The sequence below is a fragment of the Nicotiana tomentosiformis genome, chromosome 2, assembly GCF_000390325.3.
Source record: "Nicotiana tomentosiformis chromosome 2, ASM39032v3, whole genome shotgun sequence".
Taxonomy (NCBI): domain Eukaryota; kingdom Viridiplantae; phylum Streptophyta; class Magnoliopsida; order Solanales; family Solanaceae; genus Nicotiana; species Nicotiana tomentosiformis.
Genome location: NC_090813.1, coordinates 9,680,944 through 9,695,354, shown reverse-complemented (window position 1 = coordinate 9,695,354; position 14,411 = coordinate 9,680,944).

Genomic DNA, 14,411 nt, shown 5'->3' with positions numbered 1-14,411 from the left:
CGACTCCAGGGTCATCTATGTGTTCCTAATGTGGATGGACTGAGGAAAAAGATCCTGGAAGAGGCGCACAGTTCTTGGTATTCTATTCATCTAGGTGCTACTAAGATGTATCGTGACTTGAGGCAACATTATTGGTGGCGACGAATGAAAAAGGACATAGTTGAGTATGTATCTAGGTGTCTAAATTGCCAGCAAGTTAAATATGCGCACCAGAGGCCATGTGGCCTACTTCAGCAGATGACTATACCATAGTGGAAATGGGAACGAATTACTATGGATTTTGTAGTTGGGTTGCCGCGGACCTTGAGGAAGTTTGATGCAGTTTGGGTGATTGTTGACAGGTTGACTAAGTCGTCACATTTTATTCCTATTGTGACTACGTATACTTTAGAGAGATTGGCCCAGATTTTTATTCAGGAGATAGTTCGGTTGCACGGTGTGCCAATTTCTATCATATCAGATAGAGGCCCTCAGTTTACTTCACATTTCTGGAGAGCAGTGCAGAGTGAGTTGGGGACCCGTGTAGAGCTCAGCACAGCCTTTCATCCGCAGACCGATGGACAGTCAGAGAGGACAATTCAGATTTTGGAGGATATGCTCAGGGCATGTGTGATCGACTTTGGAGGTCAGTGGGATCGTTTCCTGCCTTTGGCCGAGTTTGCTTATAATAACAGTTACCAATCCAGCATCGAGATGGCTCCATTTGAGGCTTTATATGGTCGGCGATGTCGTTCACCTATCGGATGGTTTGAGCCAGGTGAGGCTAAGTTATATGGTACTGATTTGGTAAGGGATGCTTTGGAAAAGGTAAAGTTGATTCAGGAGCGACTTCGTACAGCACAGTCCAGACAAAAGAGTTACGCGGATCAGAAAGCGCGTGATATATCATTTATGGTAGGTGAAAAAGTTCTCTTGAAGGTTTCGCCGATGAAGGGAATTATGAGATTCGGGAAGAAGGGCAAGTTGAGCCCAAGGTTTATAGGCCCATTTGAGGTGTTGAAACGAGTTGGGGAGGTTGCTTATGAGCTTGAATTGCCTCCCAGCCTATCGGGAGTTCATCTGATTTTTCATGTATCTATGCTCCGGAAGTATCATGCCGACCTATCACATATGTTAGACTTCAGCACAGTTCAGCTAGATAATAGCTTGGGTTATGAAGATGAGCCAATTGCCATTGTTGATAAACAGGTTTGCTAGTTGAGGTCCAAGAGGGTTTCTGCAGTAAAAGTCCAGTGGAGGGGCCAACCAGTCGGGGAAGCGACTTGGGAGGCCGAGGAAGACATGCGGAGCAGATATCCACACTTATTCAGCACTCCAGGTACAATTCTAAACCCGTTCGAGGACGAATGTTTGTTTAAGAGGTGGAGAATGTAATGACCCAACCAGTCATTTTAACTTTTAGAACCCCGTTCCCTAAAATAAAACTTCCTGTAGGTTCTTGTAATGATTTATGACTTGCGGGGATGGTTGGTTCGGGATTTGAAAGTGTTTGAGGTGAAACCGGAACACTTGGTTCCTTAAGTTGGCCTTAAAGTGCTAAGTTTGACTTCGGTCAACATTTTAAGAAAATGACCCCGGAAAAGAATTTTGATGATTCCACCAGCTCCGTATGGTGATTTTGGACTTAGGACCGTGCTCGAAATTTTATTTGGAAGTCCGTAGTTAAATTAGGCTTGAAATGGCTAAAAATAAGAATTTAAGTTTGGAAGTTTGACCGATGAGTTGACTTTTTGATACCGGAGTCGAAATCCAGTTCCGACAATTTTCATAGCTCCGTTATGCCATTTATGACTTGTGTGTAAAATTTGAGGTCAATCGGAGTTGATTTGATAGGTTCCGACATCGAATGTAGAAGTTCAAAACTCTTAGTTTCATTAATCTTGAATTGGGGTATGATTCATGGTTTTAGCGTTGTTTCATGTGATTTAGAGGTTTGACTAAGTTCGTATGATATTTAGGACTTGTTGGTATATTTGGTTGAAGTCCTGAGGGCCTCGGGTGAGTTTCGGATGGTTAACGGATCAAAAGTTGGACTTAAAAAGCTACTGCAATTTTCCCTTCTGCTGTATATTCTACGCTGTGATCGAGCCCCAGATCGAACCCAGATATCGAGCCCACGATCGAGGCCTGAGTCGAAGCCAGGGACGGGGCTCAGTATCGAAGCCACGATCGAAGGTCCAGCTCGAGGACATGATTGAAGGTAAGGCTCGATGCCCTGATCGAAGGCCCATGCTCGATGCCCTGATCGAAGGCCCAACCTCAACGTCCTGATGGAAGGCCCAACCTCGATGCCCTGATCGAGGCCATGACCGAGGTCCAGGCTCAAGCCTGTGATCAAAGCCGCGATCGAGGCCCAGTTCGAGGACCAGTTCTGAAGGCTGCTGGGCAGTTTTATAAAAAGAGGGCATTCGTCCCATTTGCCATTTTTGACGAACTTGAGCTTGAGCAGAGACGACTTTTGGCAGATTTTCAAGGGAAAAATATTGGGGTAAGTGATTCTAACTCGGATTTGGTATACATATACAAGTATATCATTGTTTTCACCATAAATTAGTGTTTTGAGATTGAAATTTGGAAAAGTTTAGAAATCTCATAGAAACAAAATTTTGAGATTTCGGTATCAATTCGGAGTCGGATTTGAGTGAAACTGGTGTGGTTGGACTCGTAATTGAATGGGTTGTCAGATTTCATAACTTTTGCCGGATTCCGATATGTGGGCCCCGCGGGCGAATTTTGAATTAATTTCGGGATCATTTCTTTAAAATGTAGTATTTTCTTATAGAATTGATTCCTATAATATTTAGTGATTGTATCGAATTATTTTGGCTAGATTCGAGTCAGACGGAGTTGGATAATAGTGGAAAAGGCCTTATAGTGGATTAAATTGGAGCAAGACGAGGTAAGTCTCTTGTCTAACCTTGTGAGGGAGAAATTACCTCATAGGTGATTAAAATTAAATAATTATTGCTAATTGTGGGGGGCTACGTACGCACGTGGTGACGAGAGTCCGTACGTAGCTACTATTAATGCTAAAGTCCGGGTAGTTTAGGACTCAAAGCATGCCTTACTTGTGTAAATTGTATTCTTTAATTTATTTATATTAATTGATATCTATATGAATATATTGTGAATTGTTAGATAAAGATATTAAAGGACGGAAATCTCACAGGCTTGATTGTCTGCTTTAATCAATTAATTGTTAAAAAAAATTGTTCTCCTCCCAAATTTATCTTATAATAAATATACTCTCCTTTCGGAGGCACATAAGAAAATGTCCTCCTTTCTTGTGGAGCGGGCCGAACGCCTCGGCAGGATAGATGCATCTATGGATCGCGCCGCACATCCCTCGGCAGTGTATACGACACTCTGGATCGGGCTGTACGTCCTCGGCAGAAATCGTGCTTAATAATAATAATTACACGATACTTTAATAATTTATTTCAGCTTGTGAAGCTAATTTTAATAAATTAAAAAATCCTTGAAATTTAATGAATTATTATTCTTGCTTGTTAAGGAATAAATTGTTACTCCTGTAAATGAGGTTTAATTGATAAATTGGAAACTATTTGAATTGAAGGAATTTAATTAATATATTAAGAATTGTTACATTTGAAGGAATTTGATTATCTCTGCTGATTAAATAAATTATTATAAATTCTGTAAATCATGCTGATTTAAATATTCTAGTTTTATTTCAGTTATTGTTATTGACCCATAGTGAGTGTCAAAGTCGGCCATCTCGTCTCTACCACTTCGAGATTAGGCTTGATACTTACTGGATACACGTTGTTTACGTACTCATACTACACTTGCTGCACTTTTTGTGTAGGATCTGAGACAGGTACTAGTGGAGGACCTATCATCACATACCCACGTCATCCCGAGGCATAGTGGTGAGCTGCCTTTCTGAGCCGTTCTGCAGCTACCAGTGTCTCTTCTTATATTTATATTCTGTCTATTTCATTTCAGACAGTATTGGGAGTTTTGTATAATCTACTAGATGCTCATGCACTTGTGACACCGGGTCTTGGCACACACATTGGTAGAAGTTGGTATTTTATTCTTTTCTTGGAATAAAAATTTAACCAATGTACGTTAGACTTATTAGTTGGCTTGCCTAGCTGTAGTGTTGGGCGCCATCACGGCCTATAGGTGAAATTGGGTCGTGACAACTGGCATTGATCATAATATATTGTTATCTTGGAACTTTTGTGATCCTTGACTCTCGAAAAGCTTTGCCAGCAAGACGTAAATAATTTTGAAATATTAAAAGGGCATCCCGGTGCACTAAGCTCCTGCTATGCGCATGGTCCGGGGAAGGGCATGACCACAAGGGTCTATTGTACGCAGCCTTACTCTACATTTCTGCAAGACACTATTTCCACGGCTTGAACCCGTGACCTCCTGGTCACATGTCAACAACTTTACCAGTTACGTCAAGGCTCCCCTTATTTGAAATATTAATAGCTAATTTTTACATTAAAGATAAAAATAAAAACTTCATCTAATAGGTACCTGATTGTGAAAAAGTGAATAAGACTTTTGTGCATTTGCAAAAGTATTAAAACTAAAAGGTTCCTGCACTAATATAAATAGTGAAGTTAATTGAAAGCGAAATTATAAGTTTAACTTAGATTAAAATAAATTGTTATATTACCGTTATCATTTGAGTAAAGCTAGGGTATATCAACGAGAGAGAAAACTCTGAACTGTGGGATAAGCTAGCACAAGCCACGGTTTGAGAGGCACTTAAATAAAAAATCTCAAAAATATTTTCCTTTGATATTGGATCCTAGCAATTAATAAAAATATTAGTGTAATTGCTAAAATATTATAAGAAATGATATATATGAGATACTCTAATAGTTGAAAAATAAAATGTGATATACCTGATTGAAACATTTTTCATTATCAGATAGAGCTCTATCATCGACTCTCGCTCCATCCTGGTTAGCGAAACTTCACTTGTTTCCTCGAGCTTTCTTGAGATTTGCGTTCACCTCGAGGGAAGGTTTGATCCTCTTTTTATGGCGTTTCCCATCTTTATTTTTTAAATTTTTGGCTCGTGTGAGGATATTTATGTTATTATTTCCTTTCGGTAATTCTCTTGTTAAACCACTAGTACAAAGAGATGGAGTTGTTGCCTCTGTGATTTACTTCAATTTTGAACTTAGCTCATTTGCACATGCTACTGCTACCTTATAGCTGTCATCTGTTTCAGAAGCTTTTGCTACCATTCTAACAAATATAGGACAAAGAACTCTATAACGATTCATAGTAATCAACTTTGGATCCTGGATCTATATTTTTTACTCATCAACTTCTTTAATATTTACGCCATTTGTATTTTTTGTCCATCTTTCTAAAATATACTCAGTTGGAATTCTACTAACTTCATTCACTACATCGAGGACTCTTATTGCATGGCAACAAAGTATACCCATAGACTCAAACTTCAAGCAAGTACAAGATATATGGCCTATCTCTGTCACTGTAACAATATACTCTTGAGTATGCCCATGCTTACTAACCTTGTAAATGGTGGACAAAGTGTTATTTTCACATCCAATATTCACTTTGATTGATAAAGATTTCATACATTCATCTTAAAATTTTGCAAAAATATTTGAGGTATAGACCCCTCTAGCATGAAGCAAAACAGAAACTTGTGCTTTTAATACTGGAATTCGTTGTGATGCATCACAAGTATCTTGCAGCTCATTATATCACTTATCCTCAGTTTCTCGATCATAATGCTTAAACAATTGTACTAAATTATAATCAGACTGCCAGTAATCCTTTAAATCACCACTCAAACTCTCACTCAATTGTGTAATGTTCATACCACCCGAAAAAGTTTTCTTTCTATATGGTGCAAATAGTTTTTCCCTTAATACATATATTTCTTGCAACCATTCATTTTCATGAAGGTTATATTCATCAATCATTGTATTCCAAGTATCCATAAAATTTTCTTCATCTTCATACTCATAAATGCATTTTCGAAAATCACCACGGAAAGAAGCGTACCTTTTATAAATTTGATTGAGATGTTTAGCTGCATTTTTCTCTATGTGCCAAACGCATAACCTGTGATAAACTTCAGGCATGACAAGTGAGATGGCCTTACTCATAGTAGCATCTTGATCTGTAAAAATTGTTTTGGGTTTTTTTTCCAAACAACGCTCCAAGAAACGTTTCAAACAACCACTGAAAGGAATCTGCAGTGTTATCATACATTAAAGTGTCTCCGAAAATAACCATTATTCTATGGTTGTTCAATCCAACGAAACTAGCCAAAGGTCTGTGCTCACTATTTTTCTGGTAAGTAGTATCGAATGAGAGCACATCTCCAAAAGTATCATTGTCACGACCTAAAATCCTAACCTGTCGTGATGACGCCTAACGTGGTACTAGACAAGACGATTTCTCACAAATACTTCCAACACTATTTACAAGAATGAATTTAAAGCAGTTTTAGTAGTAAAAGTTCTCATAACTGGGATAGAAAATCTAAAACATAATGCGGAATTCCCAACTATCGGGGTATCACAGAGTACATGAGTATCTATACATCACAAGTATGGAAAATACGGTCTATAATAGTCTAAGACCAAATACCGTAATCAAGAAGATAAATAAGGAGAGACAAAGTCTGCGATACACCGACAGCTACCTCAGAATCTCCGGATAATCAACTGTGCGAAAAAAATTAACACCCACTGTGTCCGGGAACACCTAGATCTGCACATGAAGTGCAGGGTGTAGTATGAGTACAACCAACTCACCAAGTAAAAATACTAAATAAAGAACTAAAAATAGTGATGAGCTTCACAGTTGAGTCCAATTACAGTAACTTCCAACATAACAAGGCATGCATGCTTTCAAGTTCAACATTTAAGGCCAAAACAGTAATTTCATGTCATGTTCAACTGAAACATAAGATAATATATCTCAGAAATTTTCAAAACAATGATATATGACAGCTGAAGTGCAACAATAATAAAATCAAATGCATCCTCTCAGGACCACATTCACTCAGCCCTTCCACTAGCTCAACACTCAGCACTCGCACTCAATAGGTACCTGTGCTCACTGGGGGTGTGTACAGAATCCGGAGGGGCTCCTTCAGCCCAAGCGCTATAATCCGTATGGACAACTCATGTGCTGCACGGACAACTCACGTGATATAGTATCAATATCTGGATCCGCACGGACAACTCACGTATTGCATGGACAATTCACGTGCTATAGCATAATATCTGGATCCGCATGGACAACTCACGTGCTGCAAGGACAATGTGCTATAGTATAATATCTGGATCCGCATGGACAACTTACGTGATGCACAGATAACTCACTGCTGCAGGGACAACTCACGTGCTATAGTATAATATCTCACAATCAGGCCCTCAGCCTCACTCACTCATAAATCTCTACAGTCTCTCGGGCTCTCAATAATCATGAAAATCATCCCAAACAACAATGATATGATGCATCAATAATGACCAATAGAGACTGAGATAAAATAAATAAGTAAACTGTGACTGAGTACAAAATAACAATTTAGCAGCTAATTCAACACGTATACGACCTTTGTGGATCCCTACAGTGCCAACACATAATCTAAACATGATTTGTGATTCGATTTCTCTACTACATAGAGAATGTACAGATAACAACAGATTATTCAACTACACAGTTCCATGGAAGTTGACCAAGTCACAATTCCTATGGTGCACGCCCACACGCCCGTCACCTAGCATGCGTGTCACCTTAAAACCGATCACATAACACAAAATTCAGGCTTTCATACCCTCAAGACCAAATTTAGAACTTTACTTACCTCAAACCGTGTAATTCTTTATTCTTATATGCCTTTGCCTCGCGATTCAGTCTCCAAACGCTTCGAATCTAGTCATAAATAATTCGATTCAGTCAATACGAATTATAGGAATTAATTCTATATGAAAATATAAATATTTCAAATAAATTTTGAAATTACACTCAAGCATCGCTCGTGGGGTCCACGTCTCGGAACCCGACAAAAGTTATAAAATATGAACGTCCATCCAACCACGAGTCCAACCATATAAATTTTACCAAATTTCGATATGAACTCGACTCTCAAATCTTCAAATTAAACCAAGAGGGTTTTCACAAATTTCCAACTTAAATCACCGATTAAATGTTAAAAACTACCATGGATTCGGGTAATTTGATGAATATTGAGTTAAAAATACTTACCCCATTGTTTTCCTTGAAAATCTCCCGAATATTGCCTCTCCCCGAGCTCCAATTCGTCAAAAATGGAAAATAGGACGAAGTCCCATTTTCAGAACTTAAATTTTATGTCCAGACCTTTCTTCTTCGCGAACGTGACAGGTCTCTCGCATTCGCAAAGCATAAAATTGTGTTGTCCATAAATTGGCCTTCACGAATGTGAGTCACAGCTCGCGAACGTGATGCTTTACCAGGCGAACCTTCGTGAACGCGAAGGCAAAAATCCTCACCAGCCAGATTCCCATTCGCGAATGCGATGCCCAATCGTGAACGTGTAGCCTCACCTCCTTTACTTACGCGAACGCGAGACCCAAGTCACGAACGCGATGAACAACCTCGCCTGCCTCCAATTCCTCTTCGCGAATGCGAGACCCCTCTCGCGAACGCGAAGAAGGAAACTAGATACAGACATCAGAAAAATTCAAACAGCATTCCAAGTCCAAAAGTTTAACCGTTAACCATCCGAAACTCACCCGAGGCCCACGGGACCTCAACCAAATACACCAACAAGTCCTAAAACATCATACGAACTTAGTCGAAACCTCAAATCACATCAAACAACGCTAAAACCACGAATCATACCCCAATTCAAGCCTAATGAAACTAAGAAATTTCAACTTCTACATTCAACGCTGAAACCTATCAAATCAAGTCCGATTGACCTCAAATTTTGCACACAAGTCATAAATGACATAAAGGACCTATTCCAATTTTCAGAATCGGATTACGACCCCGATATCAAAAAGTCAACTCCCCGGTCAAACTTTCAAACTTAAAATTCTATTTTAGCCATTTTAAGCCTAATTTAACTACGGGCTTCCTAATAATTTTTCGGACACGCTCCTAAGTCCAAAATCCCCATACGGATCTATTGGAATCATCAAAGCTCTATTCCGGGATCGTTTACACATAAGTCGACATCCGGTCACTATTTTAACTTAAGCTTTAAACCTTTAAACTAAGTATTCCAATTCATTCCAAAACCTCACCGGACCCGAACCAATCACTCCGGCAAGTCACATAAAAACTGTAAAGCTTAAGTGGAGCAGTAAATGGGGGAACAGGGTTGTAATACTCAAAATGACTGGCCGTGTCGTTACATTCTCCCCCTCTTAAACAAACGTCTGTCCTCGAACGGGTTTAGAATTATACCTGGAGTCTCAAATATCTGTGGATATTTGCTCTGCATCTCCCTCTCAGTCTCCCAAGTAGCTTCTCCGACTGGTTGGGCTCTCCACTGCACTTTCACTAAAGCTATGTTCTTTGATCTCAACTTTCGAACCTGCCGGTCTACAATGGCCACCAGCTCCACATCATAAGTCAAATTACCATCCAACTACATTGTGCTGAAATCTAAAATGTGAGACGGATCCCCGACATACTTCCGAAGCATAGATACATGAAATACTGGATGAACACTCGATAAACTAGGCGGCAATACATGTTCATAAGCCATATCCTATCTTCTTAAGCACCTCAAACAGCCCAATATAGCGAGGGCTCAACTTGCCCTTCTTCCCCAACATCAATACACCTTTCATGGGTGAAATATTGAGCTTAACCTTCTCCCCAACCATGTAAGCAACATCAAGGACCTTCCGGTTGGCATAATTCTTCTGTCTAGACTGCGCCGTGCGAAACCGCTCCTGAATCAATTTAACCTTCTCCAAAGCATCCTGAACCAAATCAGTACCCAATAGCCTAGTTTCACCCAACTCAAACCAACCCACCGGATACCGACACCGTCTCTTATTTAAAGCCTCATACGAAGCCATCTGAATGCTCGACTTGTAGCTGTTATTGTAAGCAAACTCTGCCAGTGGCAAAAATTGATCCCAAGAACCCCCAAAATCAATGACACAAGAGCGTAACATATCCTCCAATATCTGAATAGTGCGCTCGGACTATCCGTCTGTATGAGGGTGAAATGTTGTACTCAACTGAACCTGTATATCTAATTCTCGCTGCACTGCTCTCCAAAACTGTGATGTAAACTGTGTGACCCGATCCGAAATGATGGATACGACACACTGTGTAAGAGAACAATCTCGCGGATATAAATCTCAGTCAATCACTCCGAAGAATAAGTAATACCAACTGGAATAAAATGTGTGGACTTGGTCAACTGATCTACAATTACCCAAACAATATCAAATTTCCTCAAAATCCGTGGGAGCCCAACTACGAAGTCTATGGTAATACGCTTCCACTTCCACTCTGAAATTTCAAGTCTCTGAAGTAATCCACCCGGTCTATGATGCTCGTACTTCACCTATTGACAATTTAAATACCGAGCTACCAACCCAACTATATCTTTCTTCATTCTCCTCCACCAATAGTGCTGCTTCAAATCCTGATACATCTTCGTGGCAGCTGGATGAATGGAGTACCGCGAACTGTGAGCCTCCTGGAGAATCAACTCGTGCAAACCATCTACATTAGGGACACATAGCTTGCGATGTATCTGTAATACACTGTCATCCCCAATAGTGACTTCCTTGGCATCACCGTGCTGAACCGTGTCCTTAAGGAAAAGCAGATGAGGGTCATCATACTGACGTTCTCTGATACAATCATAAAGATAAGACTGAGAAACCACACAAGCCAAAACTTGGCTCTGCTCGGAAACATCCAATCTGACAAACTGGTTAGCCAAGGCCTCTCTGCTCCCAGTAAGTATGCTAAGCTACACAAACTCTCCGACTTAAGAACTCAAGGCATCGTCCACCATATTGGCCTTTTCGAGATGATAGAGAATGGTGATATCATAATCCTTAAGCAACTCCAACAATCTCCGCTTCCGCAAATGATGATCTTTCTGTTTAAACAGATGTTGTAGACTCCGGTGTTCAGTATAAACCGCACAATGGACACCGTACAAATAATGCCGCCAAATCTTCAAGGCATGAACTATAGCTGCTAACTCAAGGTCGTGGACCGGATAATTTTTCTCATGTACCTTTAACTGTCTGGACGCATAGGCAATCTCTCTACTAACTTGCATCAGCACTGCACCGAGACCAATGCGCGACGTATCATAATACAAAGTATAAAACCCTGAACCTATAGGCATCACCAATACTGGGGTTGTAGTTAAAGCTGTTTTGAGCTTCTGAAAGCTCTCTTCACACTCATATGACCATCTGAACGGAGCACCTTTCTGGGTCAATTTAGTCATAGGCGCTGCAATAGATGAGAAACCCTCCACCAAGCGACGATAATTACTGGCCAAGCCGAGAAAACTCCAAATCTCAGTAGCTGAAGATGGTCTGGGCCAATTCTGAACTGCCTCTATCTTCTTCTAACCCTCCTTAATTCCTTCACTAGACACTATGTGTCCCAAGAATGCCATCGAACTAAGCCAGAACTCACACTTAGAGAATTTGACATAAAGTCTCTCCTCTCTCAGCCTCTGTAATACAATACCCAAGTGTTGTACATGCTCCTTCTGGATGCGTGAGTACACTAGGATATCATCAATAAATACTACGATAAATAAATTAAGATATGGCTGGAATGCACTATTCATCAAGTGCATAAATGCTGCTGGGCGTTGGTCAGCCCAAAAGACATCACGAGAAATTCATATTGACTATAGCGAGTCTTGAATGCCGTATTTAGAATATTCGAGTCCTGAATTTTTAACTAGTGATACCCAGATCTCAGATCAATTTTGGAGAATACCTTCGCTCCCTGAAACTGGTCAAATAAATCATTAATACGTGGTAAATGATACTTATTCTTGATTGTAACTTTGTTCAACTGCCTGTCGGTACACATCCGCATAATACCATCTTTCTTTTTCACAAAAAGAACTGGTGCACCCCAAGGCGACACACTAGGCCTAATAAACCCCTTATCAAGAAGTTCCTGAAGTTGCTCTTTCAATTCTTTTAACTCAGCTGGTCGACATCCGGTCACTATTTTAACTTAAGCTTTAAACCTTGGAACTAAGTGTTCCAATTCATTCCAAAACCTCACCGGACCCGAACCAATCACCCCGGCGAGTTACATAACAATTGTAAAGCATAAGTTGAGCAGTAAATGGGGGAATGGGATTGTAATACTCAAAATGACCCGCCGAGTCGTTACAACCATAGTCTATTATTATCTTTGAATCTGCCAAAAATATATTTGTGATCATATCATCAACATCCAACTGTACCGCAAAAAAGAAAGATTGATCTTCTATTCTCTTCTTCTCAAAATACTCTAACAGTACTCCTGGATGAAATAAGAAAAAAAGTTACATTATACTTTATTATTATCTAATATTAGAAAATTACATTAAGAAGTCAAATAAAAATAAGAAATGATAATATATTTCTTATAGGCATTGTATGTAAGTTTATACCTGTTTCCCCAAGTCTCATAGCCTTTTGTCGTTTTGTTCGAAGGTAGTCCTTTTGATCTAACTTGGTATAACCTAAATTTACTAGAAAATAATCCAACATCCTTTGCTAAATCTATTTCATGAGCCTGAAATTCGTTTATCCTTTGGCGAGATGGCAACATATGAACCATTGCCGGTGGAACAAGTGCGTGATTATATTCTAATTCAACTTTAGTAATATGGTACTTTCCCATTGAGTGACGGGTAACAATAATATGAGCTTGACATCCTATTCGAGTTTTTCTTCGTAATTGTTTAACTTGATCTTTTCATTTATCATCTCTACGAAAACCTTTCTTGAGACATGAAATCTTCCGTGATGTTACATAACCCAATTTTTTATTTGTATTGATGTATTCTTTGTGAACACTAAAACAAACCCTTCTTGCATACTCATTATAATAATTAAGTGCATCATCGTCTCTAGCAAACTCAAGGCCAAGTTTCGGTTCATAATCTACTAGCCATTGAGAGTTACTTTGTAAAACTTCTTCACGAGTATTTTCGCACATTCTTTTTTCCGAAATTCTCAACTATACTAAAAATAAATCAAACTTAAAACACTATGGAGTTCTGAACAATGATTTAAACGTTAAAAAGGTGCAAACTTATTAACGTCATCATAAATTAAATAGTCATAATGAAACTTTCTTGTATTTGCAGCTTGTCAGATGAGGCATATAAATGAAAACATATAATATTATATCATACAAATATCAATTAATCAAACTTAAAATAAAAAATGCAATTAAATTTAATAAGACCAAATAATAACTAATAATATAAGAAAAGGTAGAGAATAAAACCTTGTATTTCAAGAGATTCATTGTTTGTTGTTGACGACAGCAACAATGAAACCTTTGGGTTTCTTAGGAAAAGAAATAAGATGAGATGCTTGTAAAAGCTGAATACATATCTTTTAATGATACGTATGATCTTTCTAAAGCGGAAAATGTTCTTTTGGCGGATAAACATATCGGGTAGATGATTCCCGCCATCTTTAATTGCCTTTTTTTTTTGTTGATAAAATTCAGTTGTAGCTTTATTTTGCTAAAAGTAAGAGACATATTTTAATGTATTTAAAGCAAAAAAAAGGTGAGAAACTTGGGTTAGTTATTAACGGTTGAGTTAAGGGAACTTTTATCATTTTAGTTCTCTTTTTATTAGTATAAGAGTTAAATGGATCTCAGCCAATAATCATTTTATGATCCACATGGCATGAATCTACATGGCTATTGAATATTACTTGAGGTAATAATACTTGACTGGATCTTTTTCCGATAAAAATGGTTGTTTATGGCGATTGCCCAATGGTGATTTTTGGAGAAGAACCGATGGGTGACAACTATTTATTTTTTATAAAAACAAAATTTAATACCGAGCCAGGATAGGATCAGTTTGGCTGGAATTTCTATCAGGCCAGTGGGGTCTGTCACACCCCTTTTTCACCTTAACAACCACTTTAAAAAATAATAAAGTGATTTTTAAGCTCAAAAAGGGTTTTTCAATTAGAATGTGACAAAACATTTGTTTTAAAGGGATTTTCTCAGCGTCGCCACTTGGCATATAATTTCGGTGTGCCAAGTCACCATTTAAAAGCAATTTTCCCTTAAAAACATATTTGACTTTAAACAGCTTGCACCAGATATTCTAGATAAGGGGTTCATTTGACTCGGGGAGAAGGTGTTAGGCATTACCTGAGTCCCGTAACTAGTACGGTTGCGTACATGATCAA